Raw genomic sequence first — 17,204 nt, forward strand, 5'->3', positions numbered from 1 at the left:
GTCCTGGCATTTGACTCCCTTTACCATCAGGATTATTCTTTTGTTAGCTCGAAAAAGTCTGCTTGGTTTTCCCCCCTGCTATCTCTAAATCTCAGATACTCTGAAAGAAGACATTACTTTAGGAAGTGTAGGATGCAGAACACTTCAGTGGTAGACATGCAAATCACATATCTATACACCAGTTAATATGATATGCAAAATCCCTAACACAGAGGTTAAACTCTGCATGCAGAGTTCCTTCTTCTTGCAAAATTCTTTCTGCCTGTTAAATGCCTTGATTGTGAGCAGGAAAATCTCAGCTGCTAAGTTCCTTTATGTGGGAGTTGCTCTCAGCTGTTATAGCAGTTTCAGTTATACTTTCATGGTGAATCATTTGCTTCTGAAGCTTGCAGCAAGTCACGCAATTCCCCAGGCTCTTATTTTCACACTAGCTTTATAATGCGGCGGGGGGGGGGGGAGAGATCGCTTGCAGCAATATTCGTGGCATAAAGTGATCAAAAGACATAAGTTAGTGTTTACACACACTTGTAAAGTCTTGCTTCCCAGTCCTTTTGTCCCTTTCTCTAGATCAGGGACAGGTAATTGGATCTGGTCAGAGGGCTGGATCCAGAAGTGGCCAACGCTCTGTTGGCCATTTTGACAGGTGCACAGCACGGCCCATCTGTCAATCACCTGACAGAGCAAGATGCCAGGTGACTGTAACTGCAATCCGCAGCTGCAAAGGAAGAGTCATAACACAGGATGAAAGCTGACAATTCTGCCCTCTTGCAGGGCCACTGTCGCTTTCAAAGAGCTCTTTCACAAGTGACAGTAGGATGGCGCTAAAGTTTTGTGCTCTCATTTACTCAGCAGTAAACCTTTCCTCCCCTTGATTCTGAAGCCAGTTAGTAAACTGACCATAACAATTTCCTTTTAAAAAAACTTAAAGAAAGCTTAATAGAATATGCAGTGTCACACTGGATCTTGTTGTGTTTATTATAAAATCAATGCCACTCAGTGCAACATCCTGCGGGAATATCTGGGTGGGAAGTTATAGGTAAGATGGTAGGAAAATCCAGTGCATTCTAGAGCACATAAACACACTCAGGAAACATTTTCACAAAAAGCACAGCCAAACTCTAGGCACATAAAAAATGAGTGCAGCAAAACAAGACTGGTGAGCTACAAAGGACTCAGAACAGAAAATCAAGTTTGTCCCTGGAGAAAGAGGAACAGCTGGAGTGCAGAATAGTGTTTTCTCATACAAAATCCTAATCAAAAGTCTGTGCACAAACTTGTGAGCTAGAAACTAAGTATCCAAATGGGAGTCCACGATTTGTCTGGATCAGGGCCAGGGTCCTTTGCCATGAAGCACCAAGGGTGATCCACACATGGAAACTGGTTTCTAAAGTCTTTCCAACCGCAACCTGAAACTCGTTTTGCATGCACCTAGCATGATCTAATCTGACTGTGATCTAATCTAATTAACCCTGAAGTGTGTGCTGTACTAAAGGTTATACAGAAACTTCATCATATTCAGTAAAAGAAGTGACTGGTGCTTCTGACTTATTAAGAATATGTTTCTTCAGCACCTTTGGCGGGTTTCATGGTTTCACTTCCCCAACTCTTCACCCGCCCTCACTCTTTTGCTTTTTGCATGCATGCAGGTGTAACAACCCTCAGAATTCCAAGGAACATGTCAGTGGATCCTGATAAAGGTATTTACCCATTGCTACTGGCTTTCTTTTGGAGCCTCATGGGCAAAAGACACAGAAACACACACACACACACATCCTGCAGCGAATATGCTGACATTAATACTACTAAATCAACAATAGCTATTTTAGGGAAAGGGTGGTAGCTCAGTCTCAAGAGCATCCGCTATGTATGCAGAACGTCCCGGGGGAGGGGAGTTGTTCCTGAATTAGCTTCTCAGTTCCAGGTGATGATTAGCACTGGCAGAGCAGAGTCTGTGTATTCCTGGATAGACACTACAATTTTACAGAAAGCAGGCTGGCAACTCTTCAACTCCCCAAACCCAAATAACATTTTGAAAGGTCCTTTAAAAAGAAAAACGAATGAGGAAGGAGAAATAAGATTACACCACTTTAGCCCAGTGCTCAAGTTCAGTTTTTCAACCACAAGACACTAAATTCCCAACCCTCTGATATTCTTAGCAGAAAGGAAATACTTTGCCTCCAAACTAATAATGCAGTATGAGAGCTGACGTTTCTGCCTTCTTGCAGAGCCATTCTCAGTTCCAAAGTGCTTTTTTCACAAGTGACCCCTTTGTAGCACCGTAGGGTGGTGATAAAGGTTTGTGGGAAAATATGCTCTGCTACAAAAATACCGGAAGCTTGCAACAGGAAGCATTTTCAAATTCACATTGTTTATAGTACTAGATAAAATTCAGCTGCATCTGCTAAGGATGCCTTTTCTCAAGGCTGGAAGCTGATCTTGGGAGATCCAAAAGCAGCCAATCTTGGGAGATCCAAAAGCAGCCAATCTTTTGAACAGCAGACTGGTTGTGGTATGCTTACAACAAATATGGTGGTTCTTCTCTGATCAACAAGTTGTAATGCAAATGTACCATATTTCTCTTAACTGATAAGAAATAAACTCAGTTTGTGGAAATCAATTATGCCCACTTTAGCTTCAGGCTGTGTTCCCCTGCTTTTCCTTTTCCTTAAAGGGGGCAAAATCAGTATAGAATCTTGTAGCACCTTAACAATAAAGGCTGCACTCCAGAGTGGGGGAGTTAATTTGAAAATGGGGTCCTTGAGATATTGCAAATATTAGCAACAGGTTTGCATATTTTTACTTATCAGATTTTTCCTGGAAAGAATAGAACCAGATTAAGGTGGGGGTACAGACTCTGCAAAAGCAACCCCCTCCCCCCAAAAAATGTTTACATGACTTGCACTGATCCCACAATAAACACGCAGCCAGAAGCATCCTAACATATTTTATTATGGAATAACTGTGGACATAAAGATGCTCCAAGACTCTTTGTTGATTTTGCTTCTGGAAGTTCTTAAAGGGCCAATATGCAAAGGGGTGACAGAGGACGAGATGGTTGGACAGTGTTATAGAAGCGACCAACATGAATTTGACGACACTCCAGGAGGCAGTGGAAGACAGGAGTGCCTGGCGTGCTCTGGTCCATGGAGTCACGAAGAGTCGGACACAACTAATCGACTAAACAACAACAAAAGGGAGGGGTAAAAGGGGGAATGGGAATGGCAGCACACAAAGCTCCACATCAAAAGGTGCTTTCAGGCCATCACAATGTTTGGGTGGGATTCAATTACATACCAGCAAATTAAAGTTGTACAAACTATTCCCCATGAAATCTGCCCCCCCCATGGACTTTTTGCAATAAGGGAAATGATGGGAAAAGGCAGCGTTTGTGCAATAGCCAGTGTCATCTAATCTCCCTGAAACAAATGCTCAGTAAACAACTTGTCTGGAAATGGCCTCAGATTCATATACTCTCTCCATCTCCATGAACCCAGTCCACTCCACTGTGTTCAATGCAGGGCAGTATTTAGCTAGCTGCACTCCTCTATTTTTGTAGCCTCAAAGGCCCAGTGGCAGTCCTGTGTGGCTAGCAGATGGGTGAGTAGCTTGACACTCCTGCGCTCACCCGGAGGCAACTGCTGCACTCTCTGCAAATGAGCAGGGAAACTGCACATTACAAGCCTTTTATTACAACCAGATTGTGAAAGAGATGCAGTATCAGCAGCAGTAGACAGAGGCCACATTCTCCCTACACATTTAAAACACTATGATACTATGTTACACAGTCATGACTTTCCCTAAAGAATTTTGAGAACTAGTTTAAGGGTGCTGAACATTGCTAAGAAAACCCTATTCCCCCTCAAAGAACTACAGTTCCCAGAGTAGTTTAATAACCAGTCCCTCTTCCCAGGGAACTCTGGAAATTGTAACTCTGTAAAGGGAATAAGAGTCTCCTAACAACTCTCAGCACTCTTATCAAACTATACTCCCTAGAATTCTTTACTATGACTGCTTAAAATGGGATCATGGTGCTTTAAACATATGGTATGGATTTATTTTTGTTAAGTGTATGTTGCCTAATTATAAATAAAAACCCTCAAAGGATGCGCAAGGATGATTTCAGAAACTGGTGCAGTCAATGGGTGCAACTTCCTATAAAAATCCTTTGCCTGATTTCCGTCTCGTGGACAGCTGATGAACTCTCATCCCCCCCCAAAGGGTCAAAAGCCACAAAGGTCAGCTGGGAGATGGCAGTTCATTGCATGGCTGGCGGGAAGCTTCATGGGGGTGGCACTCACAGAATTTCCAGGAGGCTGATAACAGAAGGCCCATGACTTGGGAGATTTCCCAGCAACTGCTGCCTACCAACCCCACCTAAGGGAGACAGTGTTCCTAATGGCAGGCATTCATGATGCCATGCTGTAAAACCTTCAGAGAAAGGGATTTTCTGTCCTGTAATGGTACACATTATTATTCTTATTACACTATCCCCCTTTCTCGAAGTCAGCCAAGCCAAGCAAAGTGACTTTAGTTAGTTAGCTACATATTTCTTGAGGTATTCACATCCTACCTTCCTATCTGGTCAGCATAACCCACAAAATTAGCAACACAATATAATAAAAAATAATAATATGGGAAATAAAACAGCCTAGCAGACAAAACAGGGATGGGGAGCCTTTTTCAGAGTAAAAGGGCTGAACTTCCCCCATGGATAACCTTCCAAAGACCGCATACCACTGGTGGGCTGGGCCAGAGGCTGATATCATGTTGGAGAAATACAGTAAATACCTATTTGTTTAGGCTATGGTGCAGAAGGGCCTAAGAAGAGTCTGTTGGATCGGGCCAGTGGCCCATCTACTTCCGTTCTCACACCAGCTCTACCTCTCTTTTAAATCAGAACCAGTGAAGGCGGTGAAGGTCCTGTGTGAGTGTCTGGACGCGGTTGGAGGATGGATGGCGGCTAACAGATTGAGGTTGAATCCTGACAAGACAGAAGTACTGTTTTTGGGGGACAGGAGGCGGGCAGGTGTGGAGGATTCCCTGGTCCTGAATGGGGTAACTGTGCCCCTGAAGGACCAGGTGCGCAGCCTGGGAGTCATTTTGGACTCACAGCTGTCCATGGAGGCACAGGTCAAATCTGTGTCCAGGGCAGCTGTTTACCAGCTCCATCTGGTACGTAGGCTGAGACCCTATCTGCCTGCGGACTGTCTCGCCAGAGTGGTGCATGCTCTGGTTATCTCCCGCTTGGACTACTGCAATGCACTCTACGTGGGGCTACCTTTGAAGGTGACTCGGAAACTACAACTAATCCAGAATGCGGCAGCTAGACTGGTGACTGGGAGCGGCCGCCGAGACCATATAACACCGGTCTTGAAAGACCTGCATTGGCTCCCAGTACGTTTCCGAGCACAATTCAAAGTGTTGGTGCTGACCTTTAAAGCCCTAAACGACCTCGGTCCAGTATACCTGAAGGAGCGTCTCCACCCCCATCATTCTGCCCGGACGCTGAGGTCCAGCGCCGAGGGCCTTCTGGCGGTTCCCTCATTGCGAGAAGTAAAGCTACAGGGAACCAGGCAGAGGGCCTTCTCGGTAGTGGCGCCCGCCCTGTGGAACGCCCTTCCAGCAGATGTCAAAGCGATAAACAACTACCTGACATTCAGGAGACATCTTAAGGCAGCCCTGTTCAGGGAAGTTTTTAACGTGTGATATTTTATTATATTTTTGGTTTTTATGGAAGCCGCCCAGAGTGGCTGGGGAGGCCCAGCCAGATGGGCGGGGTATAAATAATAAATTATTATTATTATTATTATTATTATTATTATTATTATTATTATTATTATTATTATTACCAGATGCCTCTGGGAAGCATGCAAGCAGGAACTGCGTGCAGCAGCACTCTCAAAGCCTGAGGCTTCCATGACCCAGGGCTAGCATGAGGCATTATGGCACCTGGGGCAAACCACCAAATGGAACCCCTCCCTGCCAGGGAAGAAAGGGTGAGTGAAGAGTCATAAGGGCCAAACTCTCCACAATTTTATTGCAGTTATTAACTTGCAGTTCCGTAAGCATGCAGAAAGTCAACGAGCCAGTATTTAAAATACACAAAACAAAAACAAATAAAATTAAGTAAGTTGCCTCTATACCAACAAGAAAGAAAAGTGGGAGGTTCTAAGAACCCAGTGTGGCTGCATAAGGAACTCACAGATGAGCTGAGAGTTAAGAAGGGCATGTATAAGAAAGGAAGAAAGGGGAAATCACAAAGGAGAACTGGGCACAAGCTAACAAAATGAATCATAGAATCATACTTACTTACTTACTTACTTACTTAGAATCATAGAATCATAGAGTTGGAAGAGACCACAAGGGCCATCGAGTCCAACCCCCTGCCAAGCAGGAAACACCATCAGAGCACTCCTGACATATGGTTATCAAGCCTCTGCTTAAAGACCTCCAAAGTAGGAGACTCCACCACACTCCTTGGCAGCAAATTCCACTGTTGAACAGCTCTTACTGTCAGGAAGTTCTTCCTAATGTTTAGGTGGAATCTTCTTTCTTGTAGTTTGGATCCATTGCTCCGTGTCCGCTTCTCTGGAACAGCAGAAAACAACCTTTCTCCCTCCTCTATGTGACATCCTTTTATATATTTGAACATGGCTATCATATCACCCCTTAACCTCCTCTTCTCCAGGCTAAACATGCCCAGCTCCCTTAGCCGTTCCTCATAAGGCATCGTTTCCAGGCCTTTGACCATTTTGGTTGCCCTCCTCTGAACACGTTCCAGTTTGTCAGTGTCCAGAATTTCAGTAGGGACAAATGGAAGTAGGCAGGAAGAACCAGATAGGCAGGAAGAACCAGATGCACAAATCTAGGATGGGGGACACCTGGCTTACTACCAGTACATGTGAAAAGGATCTAGGGGTCTTGGTCGACAACAAGCTTAACATGAGTCAACAGTGTGATGCAGCAGCAAAAAATGCTGGTGCTATTCTAGGCTGCATCAACAGAAGTATAGTGTCCAGATCAAGGGAAGTACCGTATTTTTTGCTCTATAAGACTCACTTTTTCCCTCCCAAAAAGTAAGGGGAAATGTGTGTGCGTCTTATGGAGCGAATGCAGGCTGCGCAGCTACCCCAGAAGCCAGAACAGCAAGAGGGATTGCTGCTTTCACTGCGCAATGATCCCTCTTGCTGTTCTGGCTTCTGAGATTCAGAATATTATTTTTCTTGTTTTCCTCCTTCAAAAACTAGGTGCGTCTTGTCGTCTGGTGCGTCTTATAGAGCGAAAAATACGGTAATAGTACCACTCTATTCTGCCTCAGTCAGAACACACTTGGAATACTGTGTCCAATTCTGGGCACCACAATTTAAGAAGGATGTTGATAAGAATGTGTGCAGACAAGGGCAACAAAGATGATCAAGGGCAGGGATCAACAACCTAAGGCCCATGGGCCACAAGCAGCCCATGGGGGTCATTTTACCAGCCCACGAGCCACCCCTGAACCAAGCTGCTGGCTCAGTGAGTCCCAGTGCGCTGCGCTAAACCAGTGCAGCGTGGCATGGGGATTTGCTTCCGCGGTGCTGGAAATCGTGTCTGCGCATGTACAGACGCCGGAAATCGCACCTGCAAAAATGCAGATACTGGAAATCTCACACGCACCCGCTATCTGGCCCACAGAGGGGGCTCTGCGGCAGTGAACTGGCCCAGGCAAGGTAAGCCTTGCAGACCCCTGATCCAGGGTCTGGAAACTAAGCCTTATGAGAAGCACTTGAAGGAGCTGGGTATGTTTAGCCTGGAAAAGAGGAGACTGAGAGGAGATATGATAGCCATCTTCAAATATCTTAAGGACTATCACATGGAGGAGGGAGCATGCTTGTTTTCTCCTGCTCTGGAGGGTAGGACTCGAACCACTAGCTTCAAGTTGCAAGAAAGGAGATTCTGACTAAACATTCAGAAAAACTTTCTGACAGGTAGAGCTGTCCAGCAGTCGTATAGACTCCCATGAGAGGTGGTGAACTCTCCTTCCTTGGAGGTTTTTAAACAGAAGTTGGATGGCCATCTGTCATGGATGCTTTAGCTGAGATTCCTGCATTGCAGGGGGTTGGACTAGATGACCTTTGGAGTCCCTTCCAACTCTTAAGATTCTATGAATCTATCTTTCATCTCGAGAACAAACCCTGGAAGCTCATGGAATCCAGTAACCAGGCCTGCCTTTAACAAGTCTCTCATGCCAATAGGCCATTTTCAATAGATCTCCTTTTCTTTTGTTACGTATGTGCACAATCTTGCAAACAGCACATTTTTGCCGTACTGTGTTCCAAAAGGTTAAAAAGAGATCCTGGGTTTTAAGATATTTTTGCAGTACTTTTCACAGGACAGGAACAGCAACTGCAATTAACTAAGAAAGGAATAAAAGACGAGTATGATATTAGTTTCAAAAGAAATAAAAACTGATGCTGCGACCAATCTTTTTTACCCTGAAACTATGGACAGCAAGAATGTCTAATCATCTAGAGAGTTAAGTGGGAGGTGGTCATTCTGCCCCTCCAGAAGTGAACTGGCATACCATATAACTTTCAGCTACAGTCCAGAATCACAGAATGCTTAAAATAGCACTACGCAATGCATTGTTTTTAGGTTTTACATTCCCCACCCTCTAATATGTTGTGTAGCACAAACACAGTTTCTAAATCACTGGACAACACCCTACTGGGTGACACTACAATATGTACCTGAACTCTACATGTGTACAATGTGTATCAAGGCTTCCTCTCCCCTCCCTTGTTCTTTAAAAATCTAGGCAGCCACAGTAGGTCAGAAGTACTTGGATCACAGCCCAAATCAGATTAAATTCTCATCACACTTCTTTGGCAATAAATGCCACTGAATCCTCAGTGAGGATTACTTCCAAGTAATGTGTTTAGTGCAGAAGTGCCAAATACCGTAGTTTAAATCCTGTTACTTCAACTAAACTGGGCTGTGAGTTATGTTCTGTCTTCAGTCAATTGCCAATTCATTCAAGAATGTGTTTTATTATTTACATAAAGTGCCTGAGATTTCTCCTCCTCCTCCTCTATTTCTCTCCCATAAATGTGTAGTGCTTAGAAAAGGAGACGGCATGGGATGTTTTAGCGCTGCCAGATCTTCAGGTCTCACCTGAAGTCTCCAGGTTTCCCGGGCCCTCTCCAGGTGGCAAGTGGAAGGCTTAACTCTCCAGGTGAGTGGAAGTCCCTTTAATTAAATAATAACAATAAAGAAGACTCCTTCCAGTAGCACCTTAAAGACCAACTAAGTTAGTTCTTGGTATGAGCTTTCGTGTGCATGCACACGAAAGCTCATACCAAGAACTAACTTAGTTGGTCTTTAAGGTGCTACTGGAAGGAATTTTTTTAATAAAGAAGACTGTGCATGCACCTTGCAAGCTTCAGCCCAGCAGAATCTAGCCGCAAATTCTAGCATAGACATTTGGGGGGGGGCAGGTGCTTGCCCTCCTTAGCTCACCTTTCCCAATTAGCCTCCATCACTGTTATTTTACTGGGGCACCCCATGAAGCATGACAGAATGGCTAGTTGGCTGAAACTCCAGCCGACGGAATGAGGAATTCAATTCAGTTCACATTTAAAGCTTAATTTATCATATTTCAATTTTCCAAAACAAAATCTGAACTGAAACACAGTCATCCTTCAAAATCCCAATTTTTTCAATGCAGCTTCTCCAACCAAATGATGTTAACAAAAATGCACCTATTAGGGGAAAGTGTGCTGAAAAATGAATGAATACCGGTATATTAGTGAAAAGAACATACAAAATGTGTCATATTAGTAAAAGTTGTTTGCGAAAATATGTGCATTTGTCAAAACTGCATACAAAAATGTGTCCATTAGGAGAAATTCATAATAAAATGCTCAATAAGTTTCATGAGAATTTATTCCTAGATTGTTAAAGAAATGTGGAAAATTGAATTTAAGATTGGAAAGATGAAAAACTGAGAGAACCAAAACTGACAGATCGTTCCACACCTATTCTGCTTTCAGCATATTGCAGGTTCTACTTGTCTTTGCTATCTTTGCCTTAAATAAACAAATAAATTAAAATTATGTAAGTATAAACTGGTGATTTGGGAGGGACCTCAAAATTGTGCAATAAGTGACTATGAGGCCACTGAGAGATGAGGGGGAATGGAATGGCTTATCTTGGAAAAGGTTATGACTGAACCCTGAACAAGGTGACACCCATACTGCAACATTTCATTGCAGCTACCAACTTATATCTTTTTCTGGAACAAAACAGGAAAAGTCATTTAGAAAAGCTACTTTCCTTTTTTGGCTAATTGGCTTCAGCATTGTTAAACAGCTCTACATTTCAAGACAAACTAACAAGTTCTTAGCCTAGGAGTTTACAAATTTGGAATTAAATTTATCTTTACTAGGCTCTGAATGGGGTGGTTTTTTTAGGGTGAGGTGGAGAAAACGGAATGGGTGTCCTAAGAATCTGATTCCTCCTATAAAATATCAATAGGGGCAAGGATCTTATTGGCTAAAATTATCCACTAATCCCACTAACAAATGTTTGAGAATAAGAGGATGGATTATTTCAACCAGATTTGCTTCTTCTTATGCAATAACATTTCTTCATTTACCAGCCTGTCTTCACCTTTATATTTTAATGCTCCGAAGATGATACTCAAGTTGTCATTAACCTCCATAGGAGCAGAACAGGTTTTGGATTTTTGTGTGAAGCAGTCAACGTTCAAAACTTTGTTTAGCTTTCTTTTCAAATGTGAAATATTTTCTTCCAGCATTATTTCTGGGTGAACATGAGCCTATGCATTGCTTCACCTGAAAACAATGGACAAGTAATGGAGAAGGGAGAATTATTTTATCCCTTGTTTCCGTTTGTAGATACAAGAAACGCTGGCCAATGGCATTGAATGCCATTGAGCTGTGCAGAACCACTGAGGATACACTGTTAAAACACATCATTGTCTGGTATAAATATAGGTATGATCCATTTGGTAGTGTTGCACAAAAGGGATATAAGCCCAGATCTGAAAAGGTTAATGAACTTCTCTGTAAAATATAGCTGCAGATCTTTTGCATAATTCTTTGGGAAGTGTTTGTTCAATTATAGGCCGCATTAAAGGTGCATCTGGTAGAAAGAATTTGCATATAATTGATGGATGTGTTGTACATTTTGTCTTAGATCAGTGGTTACCAAACTCCCCACCCCCACGTGATTTGTCTGCCTGTTGTATCAATTGCAATGTGCTATGGTAGATGCTGTATGATTTTTTCAGCGTATTTTACTGCTTCTTTTATTTCTTATATTGTATGAGAATTCTATGTCCTGCTTGCAAGTTTCCCACAGGCCATTGTGAGAACAAGATGCTGGACTACACGGGCCATTGGCCTGATCCAGTAGGCTCTTCTTATGTTCTTACATAAGAAATAGAATAAACAATTAAAATACAATTAAAAATCAATATTATTGCTTAATGCAGACATACCACACCCCACCTGAATATAGCTTGAAGACCACTGGTGGTCCACAGACCACAATTTGGGAAAGGAAAGGCATATAAACGTAGGCTAAAACTGTTCCTGTATTGCTTTAAACCACCAAACTGGTGTATTATTAGAAATATACTTTTTTTAATCAGGAAAAGGTTTTTAGAAAACTTGCAGAGGCAAAAATATCAGCATGAACAATAATTTTGAGACTATCCAAGTGAATATTGATACTTTGAACTGCTTTATTCTTAGAACTATCCTAACAGTGCCATGGGGTGATCAGAGTGAAGAGTTAATGATGTATTGAAAACAGTGTTGGCTCCTGCTGGTCATGGTGACAGGGCTCCTTTGGAGGGGAGGGCAAGTCTTGGGGAGGGGTCTGGCCAGCCTAATTCTGTCCCTTAAACACCCCATTTTGGGACCCAATTCTGGCTAAATTAGTAGCTTTCCATCTACAGTGGTACCTCGGGTTAAGTACTTAATTTGTTCCGGAGGTCCGTTCTTAACCTGAAACTGTTCTTAACCTGAAGCACCACTTTAGCTAATGGGGCCTCCTGCTGCTGCCGGGCCACCAGAGCATGATTTCTGTTCTCATCCTGAAGCAAAGTTCTTAACCTGAAGCACTATTTCTGGGTTAGCGGAGTCTGTAACCTGAAGCGTATGTAACCTGATGTGTATGTAACCTGAGGTACCACTGTACTCTGGTGGAGGTCCTGCTTCTGCAGCAGCAGCACAGTCCTCCATCAGCAATGCTTCATACTAACCCCCACCCCAGCCATTAACATCCATGTGGGTCAGGATTGCTCTCTAAATTAGATTATCTGGCTTGGATTTGTTTATATATATTTTTTAAAAAAACACCAATTATACAAAACAGAAACGGAATGAAGCACACACTTGCTGAGCCCTGGTAACCCTCAAAGTTTGGAATCTCTTGCAGGAGCAAAGCAGTTTTTTAAAGTCTCATTTTTAAAGCCAATGCACTGGCAGAGGAAGTACTAGAAGTAAATTTATCAGCACCTTTGCCGTTGGCTCTGCTGTAATGAGCAAACAAGAAATAACTCGAATGACTCCCCTATCAGCTGCGAGAAGAAAGCACGTGACAATCATGAAACCTAGAGTACATTAGACTGCACCGCTGCTGCCAAAATTTGATAACTACATGTTTGTAAAGTGTACAGCCCTTTAAAAACAAAGCATGGACTTTCTTCCACAGTCCACACATTTTGTAAAAGACACAGATGATTCAAGGAAACTACAGAGGGGAGGAGAATAAGAATTCTGCTGTATGTTACAGGGGGATCAAAAGAGAAGTGAACAAGTTGGTGTAATGGTTGGCATGTTTGTGATTACCGTATTTTTTGCTCTATAAGACTTACTTTTCCCCCTCCTAAAAAGTAAGGGGAAATGTGTGTGCGTCTTATGGAGCGAATGCAGGCTGCGCAGCTATCCCAGAAGCCAGAACAGCAAGAGGGATTGCTGCTTTCACTGCACAGCGATCCCTCTTGCTGTTCTGGCTTCTGAGATTCAGAATTTTTTTTTCTTGTTTTCCTCCTCCAAAAACTAGGTGCGTCTTGTGGTCTGGTGCGTCTTATAGAGCAAAAAATACGGTGCTTTGGGATCCAGGTCCAAATCCTGTGCTGCCATGAAATTCACTCACCAGAGGGAGGCCTTCTTGATAGTTCCACTGCCCTTAGAATCTGGGATAGCAGACCCTAAGTTGTGAAATTCTCTCCCCACAGCAAATTCTGAAGATGCACCTCTTTATCCTGGCCTTTGATCGTTGAGATGTATATTTTTAAGGACCTACCCTATTCTTGAGATCTTGTGTGTAATTTGTTTTAAACTGCTTTTAATGTTGCGATTCAAAGTCTTCTAACCTGCTCTGGAACCCTAGGGTGAAGGACATAATAATGGTAATAATAATGATAATACAGTAATAATAATAAAAAAATAACTGAATTTAACTTTCAGGGTGGTCGTGAAATGGAAGATCTCTATTGCACTTCTTTTTATTTATAATAAACTAAACAATAGTGATAGATCTATGAGAATAGTGCTGTGGTGAATTTTTTCCCCTGTGGGTATGGTTGGGGGACCATTTCCCAGCAATTAATTTAAAAAATTGCATTTGAAAATTATCAAATGGGAGAGAAAATTATGGTTGGGGAAGGATATTGCTTTTATGTGTTTATCTTTGAGGTAGCTGAGAGGTTTTGTAATAAGGTTGCTTTAAATGGACGGTGTGGATATGACCTTTCTTTCATCCTACACATCACCTCACCAGAGGTCTACATTCTGCACCCTTCCCAGAAATCAAACTTTGAGTGTGGCAGCACTCACACTTTGGAACTCCCTGCTTATTGATATCAGGTAGCGCCTTCACTGTATTCTTTTTAGCACCAGCTAAAAACATTTTTACTTAGGCAAGCCTGCCAGACATGTAGAAGCTAACATGTGTTTTAATCTGGATTTAGTTTACTGAGTTGTTGGGGGGGGTTTGATATTTTAAATACTTGTTTACTTGTTTTTAACTGCCTATTTTACTGGTAATTTTATTGTTATATTTATTTAGTTGGGGGGCAAACAGCTTCGAGGTTTCATTACAATTAAGCAGTAAATAAATGTTGTTAGATAAATATATTATTCACCTTGGAGTTCAAAAAGGGAGTAAAAACAGGGCTAAAGTGGCTAAAATGTTTGGCAAAGATGGTGCCCCCCGCTCTGGGATTGTGTGAGCAATGAAGAGTGGGTTGTTTTATTTATTTATACAAGTATTTATATGCTGCTCTTTCCCATTAAGAGCTGTGTACAACAACATAAAAATATTTAAAAGCAATACAATTAATTAACACGTTTAAGTAAAGTGAATGTGCAGAGGGAGACAGAGGGAGGTAGCTGCACTCATGGGACTTTTTTCACATCTGCAAGCATGGGGAGCCTGGTATGCTGCTAAGTCTTGGAGAACCATTCCCTGGAGCGAAAAAAGCACAACCCACAATCCTGTGCCACTTTGCAATGCTAAGGTAAACTCAAAACACAACATCTACTGAAATCCTAAAGCATCCTGAAAGTGAGGCAGAAAAATTGAAGACTTTTTTTGTGTGCAAGGGAAGATAACTATTGAGTAATTGTAGGGCAGATTTTGGCACAGCATTCATGAAATTGTGGATCACATTCCAGCGGCAGGGAGGGTTTTGAAAGTCCTATGCCTGTTTACTGATCACCACGAAAGAAGAGCATAATACAGAGGAGAAAGCAGTTAATCATGTGATTAGCTGATGGTTCAAGAATGCAGTGACTTGGAGCCTTCTCATCAGAGCTCTTGTCTACAGTTTTGTAAATGTAATCATGTGAGTCTATTAGTCAAATCTGCTACCACATCAAGAATGGCAAACTGTCTGCATAGCAATCACTTCCTGTAAACATACTACTGTGTATATCCTTAACAGAGGCAAAAAGAAAGAAATCTGCAGGACTCAACCAACCTGTGTGCTTGCATTTCCTTATTCCACTTGCCACTGAGTTAAAATTGAAACAGCTCAGAAACAAGCAAAGAATCCCCCAGTCTTCCTGAGAACTGCAAATGAAGATCGTTTCTACCTAGAAGACTTTAATACAGTAGACTTCTCCAAACAGAATCCTGTTTATCCTCCCATCTTTTGGTCATACTAATAGGCATGTGAGATTAATTAACATAGGTATCTGGGGCAGAGTCTCTCTTTTTACACACACACACACACACACACACACACACACACTTTCCTGGTGCAGCTGCAGAGTTCTGAACAATATGTCCTATGGAACTTTTGGAATAGGGTGTTTTTACAATAATGGTCATATTTAATATATAAAGAGCACACACACAGGCACACTGTGACATTTAGTGTTCCTATCAGAACAATCCTAACCCCAGATATGCTGGCTGGAGGCAATCAGGATTGTGCCCCACAACTAGCAGAGAGAAGATCCCTGAGCTTAGCTTTAAGTACCAGTGGTAGCTGGCATTAGGCTTTGTAATGTGGTCTTATGGGAGGTGGGACAGAAGTGGGGTTCTCTGGCGAGTCCCCAGTGTCAGGGCCCACCCACTACCACCCATATCAGCTTAGAACTGGTATAAACACCCCCTCCCTGAAACTAGTGGCTCGGGGAAAATGGGTGGGTGGAAGTTTTGGTCAGCGCCAGCTGGCAAAACTTTGGAAGTGCTTAACAGCCTCACTTAGGATTTGCAAAGTAAGGAGCAATACCAGTTCCAAATCAGTATTAATACTTAATCATATTCCATTTACAGTTTTATCACATTCACTTTTATCCCAGTTTTAGAGGACCCTTAGGCAAGTTATTTATTTGATAAAATATTTGATCCCCCCCACCTAATTTTGCTACCCTATGTAATGTGTAATGTGTAAGTTAGCACTTTAATACTATTATTTAATTATACCTTTTTTAAAAAAAACACATGACAATGGGCAACAACCTGTGATCACATAGGCAATAAGAAAGGTATACAACTTGGACATGCATTACTAGTATTTAAACAATACTTTTATTAATGCCGTATACATATAAACCTTAAGGGGAGGAGAGGAGAAGGAAAACCTTTTTTTTTTTTCAGGAACATGATTTGTTTAATCCCTGTGAAACACTTCAGAATGTCAATACATTCTATACAAATATACTAATATAAGTAGTTTGATCTTTCAAACTATAAACTGAAATTCACATATGCACTTATTGTACTTATGTATAATCTGAAAAGGGCAAGTAGTAATTTAAAATACCTATTAGTAAGCAGGACAGATAAGAAGTTTCTCCCAGCCCTTAAGCTACAGTACTGTTCTAGTCTCCTGGCTTGTTGTTTTAAGTTGGAAGTGGTGGGTTGATCTGACAAATAACAGCACAAAGTTTACCCTCTCTGTCCCTTCTGTGCATGGTTTTTATTTATACTGAAGAAATAAGTTGCTGCAACAACTGTTAAAAGGTGGATACAAAAGGAAGGCAAAAGAAGAGAACTAGCATATTTGTACATATTGATGCCTCCCATGTATTAAAATGAGCAGAACTATGAAGCCCTGTACATCTCCATGACTAATGGAACCAATCAGCAAAACATAATGGGTGGTATTCAACTAGGTTTTACTCAAGAGTGGACCTATTGAAATTAATGAACCTAACAACCTTATGGGGTCTGCTCTGGGTAAAACTTAATTGAATACCACCAAATAGGATTAATGAGTGCATCAATGTGATATCTGTGATATATTTTAAGAGTGTATTAACAAAATCCCCTAACTTCTGAATATGTAAATTGCATATTTTATTAAACAGCAAAGCATGAGCAGAGGGGACTCTTCATCCTAGAAATGCCTTAAAGATATGTGGCGGTTTGCCATATGTAGCCCTGAACTTGTGTCCTTTAGATAGCTGGGGTCCTACTCATTTTCATAAAGCAACTTACACTTCAATACCTGTTGGAAGACTGGTTGAATTATATATATTTATTTAGCAATAAATATAGTGAGAAGGGATGTGGGTGGCGCTGTGGGTTAAACCACAGAGCCTAGGACTTGCCAATCAGAAGGTTGGTAGTTTGAATCCCCGCGATGGGGTGAGCTCCCGTTCCTCTGTCCCTGCTGCTGCCAACCTAGCAGTTCGAAAGCACGTCAAAGTGCAAGTAGATAAATAGGTACCGCTCGG

At 42.0% G+C, this 17,204-nt stretch overlaps 1 long non-coding RNA gene across 1 annotated transcript; it reads right to left on the reverse strand.

The window, feature by feature from the left end:
- Window positions 1–2,928: 2,928 nt before the first annotated feature.
- On the reverse strand, window positions 2,929–11,692 carry LOC308588458. The gene is made up of 2 exons (XR_014008787.1): window positions 11,514–11,692; window positions 2,929–3,177 (listed from the first exon to the last, which is right to left on the reverse strand). It is a non-coding gene; the product is annotated as an uncharacterized lncRNA (long non-coding RNA).
- Between the last annotated feature and the right edge of the window lie 5,512 nt (window positions 11,693–17,204).

Source organism: Podarcis bocagei, assembly GCF_964188305.1.
Source record: "Podarcis bocagei genome assembly, chromosome: 5".
Classification (NCBI taxonomy): domain Eukaryota; kingdom Metazoa; phylum Chordata; class Lepidosauria; order Squamata; family Lacertidae; genus Podarcis; species Podarcis bocagei.